Genomic DNA, 16,493 nt, shown 5'->3' with positions numbered 1-16,493 from the left:
TTAATTTTTTCCTTATATTGATTTAGAAACCAACCCCCACATTAGATGCTATGACCAGATAGCAACCAGATAGCAATGAATGATTGCTGCTATTATGTTTTGTAAGAGTGTTTTTCAATTGTTTAATGCATTTGAATTCTCTTCACCCAACTAAATTGACTGCCTTTGAAAGAAAATATGAGGTCTTAGCTATCACACAATGTTGCACTTAACCTTGTCTCCTCAGGGTTTGCAACCAGGTGTCAGGTCAAGATTCTGGTCTCCACAGGTTGAATTCCCAGGTTCATATTCTAGCTCTGCCATGTATTTGCTGAGTGACCTTAAGTTACTAAGTCTCAGGTTTTTTCTCATCTGCAAGATGGGGATGATGCTGATACTGACCTCGCAAGGGTATTGGAAGGATTAAATGAAATAATGCATGTAACATGCTTCATCCAGCACCTGGTGGTTAGTAGGTATTCAGTAACTCTTAGCTATGATTATAATAGGTGAGGTTGCATGGCTGCACGATAAGTCTGCAGTTTGAGGAGTTGCCACTGAAAATTGTGACTTCTGACTGTGATGGTAAGATCCAGTCAGGCTTCCTTCCAACAGACAGCTAGTCAGCATGTAATTCCAGTTAGTTTTGAGGGGTTTTTTTTCACAGTAATAAGTTTAGTAAGTTTACAGATCTGAATAATTACTAACTTCTGAGGACTACAAAGAAAATGTGATACATTTACAGTAAAATGGTACAAAATGAACTGAAGTTTGGATCCCTTTTTAATTTTCACTAACAGTTTTCAACTACTTTTGAGTGCCCTGTCCTATTTTCAGGTGTTAATGGGAGATAATCTTCCTCCCATCACTAACAAACTTGCTTTGCGTGTTTAAAATACCAGCTTTGGCCCTGGTGCTCAAAGGTCTTAGAGCTTGGCAAAAAGATCATGAGAGCAGTTTGCTCCTATTTCCAGTTTTCTCATTCTCTTGCCTGGTGGGTACTCAGTCCTCATTCTATGGTTTCTTAGGAGAAAAAAAAATCTCAGCACTCTTCCAATTATTTTATTTCTCTTCTCTTTGCAAAAATTTACAGGGAAAGAGGGGAAAAGAATCGTGACCTTACTGTGCACATATCCTTTTCCAGTCAGGGTTTCCTTGGTAGTTTGCTTTGCAGCCTTAACCCGTGAAATCCCCCAGCTTCTATTGCTTCTTTTTAATCATCACTTAATATCATTAAAATTGGTTTCTCTAGAGCAGAGGTTGGCAAACTATGACCCACAGGTCTGATGCCTGTATTTGTAAATAAAGTTTTATTGGAAGAGAGCCATGCCCATTTGTTTACCTATTGTGTGTGGCTGGGCTCCTGCTACAACAGCAGAGTTAGGTGGTTGCCATGGAGACCATCTGGCCTAAAAGCCTAAAATATTGACTGTTTATCCCTTTGAGAGAAAGTTTACAGACCCACTGCTCTAGAGCCTCTATAGCTTACAGCTCTGTATTAGTTATCTATTGGTAAATAACAAATTATCCCCAAATTTGGCTGCTTAAGACAATTAATATTGTTTCTCATTTCCTGTGGGTCAAGAATTCAGGAGTGGTTTAACTGGGTTAAATTCGGAGTTTCTCATGAAGTTGCAGCCAAGACATCGGCCAGGACTCCAGCTATCTGAAGGCTTGACTGGAGCTGAAGATTCCACTTCCAAGATGGTTCACTCACATTGCTGGTAGTAAAAGGCCTGTTTCCTTGCTAGCTATTAGCAGGAGGTGTCAGTTCCTTGCCATGTGGATTTCTTCACAGGGCTACTTGAGTCTCCTTACCAACTAGCAATTGGCTTCCCTCCAGCAAGTGATCTAAGAGAGAGCAAGGAGTAGCCTGTAACATCTTTTATGATCTAGTCTTGAAAGTCACACACCCTTACTTGCATATTACTCTGTTTATTAGAAGGAAGTTACTCAATTCGGTCTACACTCATGGAGAGGAGAATTACGCTTCATCTTTTATTTCTATTTATTTATTTTTTGTAGCTTTGAGGCATTTTCTTATAAGAAGCTGGTACTCATACACATAAATGAATAAGAACTAAAATTCATCACACATTTACTTCATTTTCTTGCTTGACCTTCTAGTGAATCTTTAGCTTCACTGATTTTGACTGCTATATAAGGAGATCCTCCCTTGTCTGGGTGATAGAAAATCATAATTCATTGATGAGCTTCTCTTATTTTTCCTTTATTGGTAGTAGGGTTTACAACTAGTATTAATGCTGCTTCCTATTTTGTCATTTTGGGTTCAAGCTCATCTCTGTAATAGCCACTATTGAAAGCAGATTTTGATAGACTAGGAAAAACTTGTTGTACTCGAGGCTCCATATGCTTCATGGCTTGCAAAACAAAAGGACCTGCAAATCCTGCAGCAGCAATGGTCAGTCCAGCTGCTACCACTGCCCTGACTGTGGCTCCAGCTCAGCTCCCCTGCCTCCATGGGGAGTGAGGCTCCTGGCAGCCCAGAGCCCGCAGCCACCAACTCCACAGCTCTACGGGAAAGCAGCCACCACCAGCACGCACAAACCGCTCAGACACGGGTACCCCAAGACTTACGCTTCATCTTTTAAAGGAAAGTGTAGTAAAGAATTTATGGAAATTTTCAAACCACCAACCTAAATTCCAAACCATTTTCAGAGAGTTTTTTTTTTTTCAAAGGCCTATAAGACGAATTTAAAAACTTTTTCAGTTAAGGACTGGTGAGTAGATATTTTTGGCTTTGTGGGTCATATGGTCTCTGTTGCAGCTTCTCAACTCTATCAGGAAAGTAGCCTAGACAATAGGTAAATGAATGGGCATGGCTGTGTTCCAATTAAATTTTATTTACAAAAATAGGGGGTAGGGTATAGTTCCATGGTAGAATATGTGCTTAGTATGCATGAGGTCCTGGGTTCCATTCCCAGTACCTCCATTAAAATAAATAAATAAAATAAATAAAAACCTAATTACTGCCACCCACAGAAAGATTGATTAAAAAATAAAAATAAATAAAATTTCAATTAAAAAAATTAAAATAGGCAATGAGTTAGATTTGGCCCAGGGGCTGTAGTTTGCCAACCCCTAATTCAGACAATTCTTCAAGAACACAAATCAAAAACTGACTCACATAGAAGACTTAACTTAAGCCAAAGATCTGTGCCTCTTTGACCTTTCTTAACCATGTCATAAGCTCCTCCAGGACAAGAACCATGAGTTACACTTCTTTTTATTCTCCTTCAACACCTATTAAGGTTCTGAGTATGTAGTTGCTATTTAATTAGCAATTATTTATTATTTAATGGGTTCATAGTATTCTGTTGTATGACTCTTCTATAATGCTTAGCCAATTGTGTCTAGTCTTTGTTGGTAGAAATAAGCTGCAACAAGTGTGATTCTGCATATATATTTGTACACATGTGAGTAGATTATAGGAGAGATTCCTAAAAGTATAATTATTAAGTCAAAGATCATGTGTACTTTTAATCTGATAAAAAGAGTTTCAAATTAATGTTTATGTGTCATTTATTCCATATAATAAATGTACAATATTTCAGGACAAAATGAAGATGTATAAGGTGACTTGAACTTTATTTATAGATTTGCATTTCCTTTGTGATCTTCCTAGAACCCTGTAAGCACTTTCTATGCAAAGTAGTACAATTAAATGGTGATGACCTATTGTCAAGGTGGTGTCTGTAGGTCAAAGAGTAGGCAGAAATGATATATGTCTCCTGTTACCATGTTTTCAGAAACTTCTTGAGATGTCTTGTAGAACTTTTAGATTTTCCAGAACATAAGACAGAAAGCACCACTAGCACTGCCCTTGCCACACCAAAAATCCCTATCCTGAAAGTCCTTGTTAAAACACAAATATATTCAGGAGGCATAATATCCCCTTATCTCACCATCATGTCAGTGTATCCTATGGAAAGTGCCAAAGGATTGGCCTTGCATCAGTGGACCAAGAAAGGGCAACATTTAAGAAAGTCATTCTCCATTAAAAGAATTTGTGGGAGAGGGGAGGAAGGGACCAAGATGTATTGAGTACCTACTAAGTGTCAGAGTCTTTACTCACGCTTCCTACTAAAGAAGATATTATTATGTCTCTTTCACAGATGAGGAAAAATGCTTAGGATTTATTGACTTTATTTACTGATCAGTCAAGATTGATTTGAATTGGGGTCCTTCTAACTCCAAATCTCTACTATGTTATGCTGCCTCCCAGTATGCTCAGAATGTATTGATAGTCTCACGCTAGAGACATACAAGACCTCAGGGCACTGATTTCCCTAGCCTGGTCTTATGACACTCATAACATTTAGGAAAATTTAGCCTCTGCTCTGGTGTGCTCTGTCCAAGAGCAAAGAAGCAGGAGCTGTCCATCTGAAAGTAGACTTTTCAGCAGGTAAAGGGAAGCCAGCAGAAGAGATGGGGTAACCAGAAGTGATTACTTTGACCTAGAGTTGAGAGAAATGGAATGATTTAACTTAGCCATAGTCTCTGGTCATTACGCTAATTAGAGGAACTAAAAAAGAAAGAGAAGGCAGAGGAAAGGAAAGGGTGGTGGTTAGGGGGAATACCTGAGAGAAATAAACTGCTTGCTATTTATGGTTCCAGTGAGGCAAAATCAAAACTGAAACTTCTTTGCTGTGCCTCTTCATGATTCTACTTGAGGGGGAAAATCTATTTTACTGTATTTCAGTTTCTGTCCCTAATAAATATTAGAAACAACTTTGTAATTCTAATAATTCTAAGAAATACTTCTTTCCCTGTTCTTGAAAATTGTTCCTGGATTGTATTTCTTCCAAATATATAACATAATGCAGATCAACATATATAATATAATGAAATAGCTAAGGTAAAATTTCACTCATTTGGACTCAAGTAACTTAGAAATTATAATAAAAATCAGTCATAGGTTATGCTGAAATTTATCTTATTGGTAGTATAGATTTTAAAAAAGACAATGAAATCATTGAAAAAACAAGTCGTGATATTCAATTCATTCAAGGAAATTAATTATCTGTAAGTAATTTAACATCTATTTCATATGTATTGCTTCAGTCTGAATTCGGAGCAAAAAAAAGTTGAAATTACTCAGTAAAGAAACTTGTTTACATGACATGAGACAACTGACTTAATCCTTAAGGTACTATTTATACAGTCTTAGATCAGCTTTTGGGGAACGTTAAAAGAGGTTAAAAAATAATTTTTGGAGGAAGGGTTATGCTAAAAGGAAGTAGAGAATTAGGATCTAGAAATTACTATTGGAATCAACACGTAAGAGGCTTTTTGGTGACATCCAGAGGTTGGTTTTGGTAGTGTGGTGTGAATGGAAGCAAATTTTCAGCGATTTTAGGAATGACTTAAGTAGTAAGGAAATAGAAGCTTCTAGAGAATAATCATTCCAAATATTTGAAGGAATATTTGAAGGGAAATGAAGGAGAAAAAGGAGGGAAAAGCAGTAAGTGCAAGTGAAGAGTTTTGCAAAAAGTGGGAAACTTCTGCATGATGAGAGGCAGAAAATGAAGACTATTCTAGAAAGGGATGGAAAGGAATGGGATTAAAAAGCTGGGTAGGGCCATTTTCCCTCTCTTGGACTGGCCTGCTCCCAGTTCTTGGGAATGTACTATATTTTACTACCTTTTTACTTTACTAATAAAATCTTATTTATATCACACTTTCTATCTCTCGTTAAAAATTCTTTTTTTTCAGGTGACTTAAGAACCGAGATACTTCTTATTTCCCTCCTCCCGGTAACATTACTTTTTGTGCCGTGACTCGGATTGTGTGTTACAAAATAGAAAAAAGGTTGCTCTTTGAAAAACAGTCTAAGAAAATGAGAAGACAAACCACACACAGGAAAGAAGCATTTGCAAAACACATGTCTGATAAACTATTGGTAACCTGAATATGTAAAAGACTCACTAACCTGAATAATAAGAAAACAATCCAAAAGAGAAAAAAATTGGCAAAGATTTGAACAGACACTTCACAAAAGAAGATATACAGATGGCAACAAAGTACAGGAAAAGGTGCTCGACACTATTAGGCATTAGGAAAGTGCAAGTTAAAATGCCGATGAACCGTCACTAAGTATCTAGTAGAATGACTCAAAAAAAAAAAAAAAAGTCACCAACAACTGATAATGTCAAATGCTGGTGAGGATGCAGGAAACTGGAACTCTCATACATTGGTGGTGGGAATGCAAAATGGTATAACCACCTTGAGGGGCAGTTTGGTCATTTCCTATAAAGTCAAACATGCATTTATTCTCTGATCTAACAATCCCACTCCTAGGTATCTACTCTGGAGAAATGAAGGCTTATACCCACACAAAAAGCTCCATGGGGATATTTACAGCAGCTTTGTCCATATTTTTCAAAAACTGGAAACATGCCAAATGTCCATACACATGAAACAAATAGTGGTACCCCTGTACAACAAAATACTGTACAGCAATGAAAAGGAACAGTCTACTGATACATGCAACATCATAAATGCCTCTCAAAAGCTTTCTACTCAGTAAAAGAAGCCAGATTCAAAAGACTACCTCCTGTATGATTCCAGTTGTATGACATTTGGGAAAAACTGTAGGAACAGAAATCCAGTCAGCAGTTGCCGGGGCGTGGCTGGGGGTGGGGGAAGTACAAAGAAGTAGGAGGGAATTTTTAGGGTGATAGAAATACTATGCATCTTGATTGTTGTAATGGTCGTATGACTGTGTTTGTCAAAATTCATAGAACCTTATAACATAACAGGATTAATTTTACTATATATAAATTATACCTCGATCAACTTGCAAAGCAATTTTAGAGGACTAGGTAAAGAATAGTTCCCACGCAGGAGTAGGGACATTTGAGCATGCATGTCTATTCTTGCTTGAAAGTTTTGCATACATGTTTCCTTTGCTTGAGGGGTCTCCTCCTTTCCTTTTTTCTTGAATAACTCCTTATTCTTCTTTAGGTTTCAGTAAAGCATTACTTTCCTGTAGAAAGTTTTCCCTGACCACGTAGACTAGGTTAATTTTCCTGTTACGTGCTCCTGATAGCATTCTTATCTAATCCCTGTGGCGGGGTGTATTATACTCTATTGCAATTACTTTTAAAATTGTTTCTCCCCTTTTGTGCTGTAATCTCCCTGAGAGCAGGAATAGCACCTATCTTAGTTAATTATTGGACCTTTGTGTTTAGCACACAGCCAGGAAGACTATTTGTTAAATATATAAATCAGAAGGTTTGGAATGGCTCAAGGAGTAACTGAAAATTAAATTGATAAGGGACAAAAATATGTAAGTTATTCCCAAAACTGCATCTGCAGTTCTGACCTCATACCTCTGTTCTACTCTCATAATTGTCTATGTGATATTGTCACATAGACGTCCCACTATTACCTTAGCTTTGATATTTCCAAGCAGAAATAATTTTCCCCTCCTCAATTTCATTCAAATTGAACTATTTTCCCAATTATTCTATTTCTGTCAAGTGGATTCTCTATATACTTCCAAAGGAGAAATCTAACTACATTTTTTCCTTCTGTTTGCCTTCTCATCTATTTGATATAAAAATTTGTAAATCCTTCCTTTAAAATGTTTCATACTTGACTTTTTTATTCCCACCGCTGTTCTTATAGCACCAACTATGGTCAGAGAGGCAGACCCCAAACCAGGGAACACACATTCAAATTTGTAATTATAACTTGTGGTAAGTACACAGAAGAAATAAACAGAGTGCTGTGACAGAGAAGCATGGGGCGAGGAAGACCTAATCTATAGAGAGTGGCAAAGAAAACTTCTTTGAGAAAACCAAATTTAAGCTGAGAAGAATGAGAGTGAGCGAGCAATAGGGAGAGTAGAAAGAAAACCGTACTGAATTGAAGGGAAAGAACTTGCATAGGACTTGAGGTGGGGAAAAATTTGGTGTTCCATTGTAGCGTGTTCCAGGAACTGAAAAAAGATGATTACAGCTGGAGGGCAGTGAGCATTGGGGAAGAGTGATATTGAAGAGATGGGAGAAGCAGGCAGGGACCCGACCATGTGAAGTGCTGTATACGATAGCAGAGGTTTGGATATTATTCTTTCTAATGTGAAGCTATTGAAGGATTTTCATCAATGGAATAACATAATGCAAGAAGAAATGATGAGCAAGAGAATTGCTAAACATGTGAGCATGTATAAACATTTATTATAAACAGTGTCAACCATGATATCAAGTATAGATTGAGAAGATGTAAAAACTGAAATACTAGAGAACAACAAGCAAGATGAGAGGGAAGGCGATTGGAGATAAAGCTTTTTAAGGCCCTTGATTATTCAGAAAGAGAATTGATATATTTATTGACTTTAGACTTTCTAATGTACATGTTAAAAATATAAGGATCATTACCAAAAGGATAGAAACATAGAATCTTATCAAGACATGCAAGAAGGAAAAAAAAGAATTAAAAATGGCATTATAAATAAAAAACACATCATAGAATTGTAGAAATAAGTCCAAATATGTCAGTAATTTAAATACATAAATATATTAAGCTTGTCAATTAACATCAGAATTGCTTCTCTTATATAATAAGGAAAAAAATGTATCTATAAGTGTTTGCCATAGACATAGCCAAAACATAAAGGCATAGAAAAGTTGAAAGTAAATGAATGGAAAAACATATGATGGGCAAATATTACCCCAAAGAATGCTAGTATAGTGATATCAATGCCGAAGTAGACTGTAAGGTGAAAAGCGCTGTTAGGAACAAATATTTTTAAAAATAAATAATAAAGGAATAATTTACCTAGGAGATACAGCAATTATGAATCTATATGTAAATTATAATATATCATCTTCAGATATAAAGCAAAAATGTCAACAGCATAGCAAGAAATAACAAATTTTAAATTACAGTGGGAAAGGTTTTTTAACCACATTTCCTACAGAAACAGATAAGGCAGACAAAATATTAATAAGGATATAGAAGATACAAACAACACAGTTGGCAAGATCAATTTCATGGACACAGCCAGAATCCTTCACCTAACAGACAGTACATGTGCTTTTTAAGTTCATGTGGAAAACTTATATTTTCCTGCAAAGCCAGTCTCAAATAGCAAAAGAATTGATTTCATACAGACCATATTCTTTTTTATCACACTATAACAAAACTAGAAGTACACCCCACAATAGAGCGACTTTTAGTTTCTGCCTTCAGCACATGGGTAGATAGTAATACTATCATTTACCGAGATGGGAAAGTCTGAACGAGGAAAAGGTTTTTAAGTTGGGTGGAAATAGGGTCAGAGGAAAGATGAATTAGTTCAGAGATGTCTGGCCAACATAATACCTAGTGAGGTATTGGGACAGATGTACCTCAACTGATCACTAGCCATAGATTTAACACATCTGCTGTGAACACATTTCTTTTCAAAGAACCCTCTTTCTATTTGGAGGTTATGTAAATTTGAGTTTGAAATTTACCTAAATTAATATTGCCAATTAATTGGTTACGCTGCCACCTTGTGGTGTACTTTAGGATAGCTCTTGCTTGATCCTGTCTTTACCAAGAACGTTCCGATATGATGGTTTTCCAACTAGCACCCTGTCCACATTTACAAGTTGTTCCTCACAGGATTGCATTATGACTTTCATGGGACTTATGCTCTTTTGCTTTTATGCATCCCTTACTGTATAAGAACTTTTTAAATTTTTATGACTATTGGTATAAAGATTAATATAATCCAAGCTGGATTTATTGTCATTACATTTATTTTTCTTTTGGTTTCTTACAAAAGAAATACAAATTGAAACATTCTCCTCGGTCTTTAAAAGTGTCATGAGCTTTAGGTGCTGTACCAATAGGTAATTAGGCTCTGGGCTCAGTGTTCCATTATAAGAAAGAGACCTCCCTTCTCCCCCATGTATCTATCTGACTATCTATCTATCTATCTATGCCTATGGACTCCTGGGTTGCTTTTTTTTTCCAATAGTCTGTAATTCAGTATTGTTTTCACTTAGTTTGATGCTCAAATTGTCTCCAATTTGGCCAGTGGGAGCCTCTTCAAGCTGGCTCCCATATCCTTGCAATATTCTCCCTTCATCGAAGGAGCCCAGGTTCCTTTTAGTGGGGAATGGTGTTAGAAACCAAGATCTAGGCACTAGACACACTCATTTCTGTTGGGTGTATTTGCTTCTTTAGCTATTCTTGCCTTTGAATAGCCAGGGCTAGGAAATATAGACGTGTATATACACATACACATGCGTACATCTGTACATACCCGGCACATACATGAACATTTATATATGTGTACTTATTCATATTTTAGAAATCATGAGTTCACACCAGTTTCTCTAATTCCAGCCTATCTCTACAGGATTCTTTCTTGCCTTTCCTCGTCCTGTACTTACGTATCCCTTCTTCCACAGTGAGAAACTTGGTTCTTAACAATTTGCTCAATCCTGGATTACATCTGAAATACTTTCAGAATTGTTTTGCCCACACCACTATAATTCACAACCCTACTAAAAAGAGTTCAGCATTTGTTTGCACTTTTCTCTCCGTCTCCTCTCCAAAACTGAGGCTATACTGAGTCCATAAATTCCTTGGATTAATTCTCTTCTTTATTTTATTCCCCTTTAGTGTGGTCATGGTGTTCATTGGAAATAAATTGTGTCCATTTGTTCAACTGGCTTTCGGTTTTTTCCTCCCTTATCACTGATCTATTTTTAAGTATGTAAGATACAAACATACTCTCAAAAGTCAAAACTATATAAAAATTTACACGCAGAGAAAGGTCACTTCCTTCTATGCCCCTTTTATTTATTCCCCCAACCCCTACTCCTTGTAGGAAGCACGTTTCGTTGTTTTCTGGTTTATCCTTCATGTATTTCTTTTTGTAATGATAATGCATATTTTCTTGTTTTCCCTTTTTTCTTACACAAAAGGTACCATGTTATATATGCTCTTTTGCACTGTGCCTTTTTCATTTAATATCTCTGGGAAATCATTTCATATCAGTTCATGGAGATCTTCTTCATTCTTCTTTGTAGGTGCATGGTACTCCATTGCATGGGTACACTGTAGTTTATTCAAACACTTCCTTCACTTAGTTAGTTTCCACTATTTTGACATTACAAATATTGCTACAAATATATAATCTTGTTCATGTGTATTTTTATATTATTGGATGTATAACTTCAGGATAAATTTCTGCAAATGGAATTGCTGTGTTGAAGAGTAAATTTGTATATAGTTTTGATGTATTCCCTCCAGCAACGTATGAGAGTATCTGTTTTAATACAGCCTCACCAACAGAGTGTATGGTCAAGCTTTTGATTGTTTTGAGAATCTAATAAGTGAAAAAAATGATATCTCAATATGCTTTAATAATTTACATTGCTCTTATTATGAATGAAGTTGTATATGCTTTTCTGTATTTAAAAACCCATCTTGCTAAATCTCTTTGTGAATTGTCTGTTTGTGCCTTTTGCCTATTTTCTATAGGAAATCTCTATTTTTACTATTTAATACAGTAGCTTCTGGTAATTGACCACTTGAAATGTGAAATGTGGCAAGTACAAATAAGGGACAGAATTTTAAATTTTATTTAGTTTTAATTGCTTACAATTAAAATTTAAATAATCACATGTGGGTAGCGGCTACCATATTGGACACCACTGCCTGATGTCTCACTTGTAGCTCACAGAAGTTCGCTCACCTCCTTTCCTCTGGAAGCTGAAAAACCTGAGCTGTGATACATAATTCACTAATGGCTGTATCACTGCTTTATCATACAGTTTTTATTTGTAGTGATTTGGTTAGTGCCTTTTTCCCTCATTGGATCATAAGCTCCTCAGGGGTAAGGTCTGTCTTTATTTTTCCTCACTTTTATATTGTGCTCAGCACCTAGTCCAGTATCAAGAACATAATAGTATTCAATAAACATATGAGTACCTGAATGAATTAAGAAGTGTCCACATACCTTTGGTATAAATGAGGACTCCACTATCTACTATGTGTTGGGGCAGGGTCGGGGTGTGTGAGACAGAGAGAGAGAGAGAGAGAGAGAGAGAGAGAGAGAGAGAGAGAGAGGTTTCCAGAGACAATTCTAAAGATGTGGACTGAGACCAGGTTCTTAAAGACAAATAGAAGTGGTTGCAGAATACTCTGGAATCAGAGGCTTGGCTTTATTAATAATAAGACTCTTATTAAGCACTCACTCTATGCCAGACAGCTTCCTAAGAACTTTAAGTGAAGTGTTTTATCCTCATAAAATGGCTCTGGGGAATAAGTACTATTATTATCCCCATTTTATAGATGGAGGGAGGAAACGAGGAGCAACTTGCCCAAGGTCATAGGGCTAGTAAGTAACAGAGCAAGGCTTTAAATCCAGGCAGTCTGACTTCAGAGCTACCTGCTCAACCACAATGCTATATTGCTTTCAGCGTGATGGTGCCCATATGATGACAGAAGCTTAGTGACTTCAGGTGTCTGCATAAGGCTTTTGTCTAAATTTAAGCTTTAGTAAGCCACTGTCTCCTGAAGGTTTAGGCCTCTTTCTAGTGGTGCAGGTGAAGGGAGACGGGGATAAGAGGGTACGAAAATCTACACAGGATCCTTTTCTCCAAAAGTCAAACAAATATTTTTGCCTATAGGATTTTCTACCTTATATATAATAAAGGGAAAATAAAGAGTTTTCTCTAATAAAATGAAACACAGAATAATCAGTCCCCCCTTCTCCTCCAAATCTCTGGTCTAGGAAGAAAGGTTAATGAAAGCTAAACGTTGCTATAGTCTTATTGTGAATTAGCTTTCCCTCTCTCCCTTCATCTCTATTACATATTTAGTGCTCTGTACATAGTCCTATTTAGTTGATATTCCTAACAGTTGGTACGTTTTTCTATTTGTTTCATGTAAGGATATCTGATCTTCCTGTGATAATTACACACTGCTTGCCCTGCCGCCCCATTCCTAACCCCAGATTCACTCTCCATCCTTCCCTGTCCTGCTCTGAACCATGGAGCACTGAACTCTATGGGTTACATCACCTGGGTTCTCCTACCCTCTGGCTTTTAACAGGTTCAGCAGAAGCTTGGCACAGGAATAGGAAGAAGAGCAGGAAGAAAGAGAGATGGGGGTATTTTTCTCTCTACTTTGATGCCATGTTCTTGCAGTAGCTGCCCGACAGCCCCTCCTATAAGGCTCCACCATTCGGTGGGCTCTCACGCTCTGCCTTTACTTTGCCCCTGCGTGTCTAGGGAAAAGAAGGTTTTTAGGAAATTCTTGCTGGTCCCTGGGTACGTCTACATACCTTCTGTTTCCTGAACTATCCACATCTTTGTAAATAGTCCCTTTAATAAATCATTTTCAGTAAAGTCTTTTGAGTAGAATATTATTTTCTGCTTGGGACACTGCCTGGTATATTTCCCCTTTAGAAGACTTTCAAAATTCTTAAAGGCGTGGAAGAGGCCTAGACTTCCAAATAGGGATAAGATTAAATCGGCCTCAGGTAGATTGTCCCACATATTGGATCAAGAGATTTTTATCACTGTTTCCAAGATTATTCTGGACAGACTCTGAATATGTGTACCTTGCTATGTGTATCAGAGATAGTTCATCAGACTTTTTTATAGCTTGAATAAAATGACCTCGAGGTTATTCATTCCCTTTGCCCTGGGACTCTGAGCATCAAGAAACCTTGTGATTACTAAATTGGTTTCCTAGGTAACTTGATCCAGAGAAAGGGGTACCCTAGAGGGTGGACACCAATATTCCACACCTGAAAAAGTATAGGCTGTCTTACATTAGTCAAATGATATTTTTAAAGACAGGGAAAAAAGAATGCAGTTCCCCATTTTTCCCCATCCACATTAGTACTTTCCTTTTTCTTTTTGGCTTGCATTTCTCAAAGATAATTTTTTTTTTTTTCTTTTTTTGCTTATGGCTTCAGCCCTGTATTACTATGAAGATTCCTGTTACCCAGATCTGTAAACTAATCTATATCTATGATACTGAGTCCCTATTCTGTCTTCCTTCTTGTTATAACACAAGGATCACTTTTTCTGTCCAAGAGCAGCCCCTCTCCTTGTGCTCTTCTGTCCATCCTCTCTTGTCTTCTAAAGGGCTTCCCTCTTCAATTATCCCCTTTCCTCCACAGCAATTTCTTCCTTCTTAATGGAACATCCCTATCAGCTTACAAGCGTGCTCTGCCATCTCCTGGTTTGGCAAAAACCCTCCCTCAACCTCACATCCTCCTTCAACTAGTTCTTCATTTCTCTGCTTGTCTGCCCAGCAGAACTTTTTGAAAAGATTGTTTATACTGTCTGTCACCATTCCCTTACCTTTCAGTGACTCCATTCTGGCTTCCTTCCAGGAAGCCATCACTCCACTGAAACAGCTGTAGTCAAGGTCATCAGTCACCTTCATGTGGCTGAATTCTATTGCTCTTTCTTGTCTTACTCAGTCTCTTAGAAACACTGGACACAGCTGACCAGTCTCTTTTTAAAAATACTTTCTTGGCTTCCATGACATCATTCTCTCAGTCTCTTTTCCTGACTCCTGCCCCTCTGTTCAGCCTCTAAATGTTGGGTTGCCCCAGGGCTAAGTTCTAGACTTGCACTATCCACATGGGGCTACTGCGTGTGTGAAATGTGGCTCTTGTGAAATGAGATATGCTGTAAGCATAAAATACACTCTAAATTTCAAATACTCGGTATGAAAAATATATAAAATATCTCATTAAAAATTTTATATAAGTACATATTGAAATAATATTTTAGATATATTGGACTATTCAAATGAATTTCTTTTTACTTTTTTACTCTGGCTACTAGAAAACTCAAAATTCCTTATGTGGCTCACATATATTTTATTGGACGGTGCTCTTCTAGATTCTCTTCTCTGTCAGCTTTCTCTTTTCATCATCTTATCTAGGGCCATAGCTTTAAACACTATCTGTCTGTTGACTCCCAAATTTAAACCTCTCACTTGAAGTCCAGACTTACATATCCAACTGGTACTTGAATTTCCATTTGGATGTCTACAGGTATCTCAGTATTACCGCATCAAAAAGGGAATTTTCTGTATTCTCCAGCCCTGTTGTGTTGCCTGCTAGGTTTCCCATGTCAGTCAATGGTGTCGTCATCTGTCCACTTGCTTACACCAGAAAGTATAGTCTCAACAGCCAGTCTTGTTGGTTCCACCTTCAAATCATATTTTGAATTCCATCCACTTTCCTTCATCTCCCCTGCCCCTGCCCCGATGTAAGCCCAGTCACCTCCCACCCAAACTACTGTAACAGCTTCCTAACTGCTCTCTTTACTTCCACTCTTTCCCCAATACATTCTCTGCTCTATATCTCAGAATGGTCTCTTCTGAATATAAACCAGATCATGACATACCTCTCCTTAAACTTTTCCTGACTTCTGATTGCACTTAGAATGAAACCCAAACCTACCATAGCTTGCAAGGCCCAGCGTAAGTCTGATCCCTACTTATCTCCCTGACATTAGTCCTTGCCTTGCCTCTCTTTCCCCTTCTCATAGCCATCTCCGTCCTCACTGGCCTTCCTTCTCTAATTCCGTCATGCCAGGTTTGCTATTGCCTCAGGCTCTTCGTGTGGTATTCTTCCCTCCAATGCTCTGCTCCCAGAGTTTTCCATGGAGGACCCCTCTTCATCCTTCAGATCTCAGCACAAATGTTGCCTCCTTAGAGAGACCATCCTTGCAAGTGGTATTCTGTCCTAGTCACTTTCTGTCTAATCATCCTCACACACTCTCTCTTCCTTCCTTCCTCTTTTTTTTCTCTTACTGAGCTGTTTTATGTATTTGCATCCTTTTTAGTGTCTGTTTCCGTTTAAGAGTATAAGCTCTTCACGAGCAGGGACTTTGTGTGCCTTGTTTGCACCTGTCTTCTCAGCATCTGCTATGAAGTGTGGTCCAGAGTAGACACTAAAAATAGTTTTGAGTGATACATTGCTTAATATTAATCAAATGGATTTTTGAAAAGCAAGAATGAAGAAAATGTTTTGGGGAATAAATGATTTCATTTTGGAATGAATAACATGGAATGTCTTAGAACCTAAGGCATAACTTAAGGAGTTCTGCCTTCGGCCTTAATAGATCTTAATCCCTCAGTGTGGTTGTGTTTGTTACGTTCAGCAAGTATTGAGGGCCTAGTATTTGCAGAGCATACTGTCTCTGCCCTCAGAATTGGGAGAGCTGAGAGAACAGTGGGACACAAAGCCCAAGAGACAAAGAGGAGGGATGACATTAAAGAAGAAAAGTGTGGTGGGGGCAGGGTGGGGAGGGGGTACCCAGGGCAGGTGCTAGCTCAACAGATAATAGCTCTAATATTGCCTAGACTTTAGCTCTAGCAGGAACCATGGCTATTATTTCTTTAGCATCTAGGTCAGTATGCATAGTAGGTTTTCAATAAATGCTTTTTGGTAGAATGTATAAATACATTTATGAATTTTAAAGAAAACGCAGGAAAAGTGAAGTCTTAAAATT

General features: G+C 37.6%; 1 pseudogene; it reads right to left on the bottom strand.

The window, feature by feature from the left end:
* Positions 1-2,003: 2,003 nt before the first annotated feature.
* On the bottom strand, positions 2,004-2,591 carry LOC102505391 (annotated as a pseudogene).
* Between the last annotated feature and the right edge of the window lie 13,902 nt (positions 2,592-16,493).

This window comes from Camelus ferus, chromosome 3 (genome assembly GCF_009834535.1).
Source record: "Camelus ferus isolate YT-003-E chromosome 3, BCGSAC_Cfer_1.0, whole genome shotgun sequence".
Classification (NCBI taxonomy): domain Eukaryota; kingdom Metazoa; phylum Chordata; class Mammalia; order Artiodactyla; family Camelidae; genus Camelus; species Camelus ferus.
This window is presented reverse-complemented; position numbering and strand designations above follow the sequence as displayed.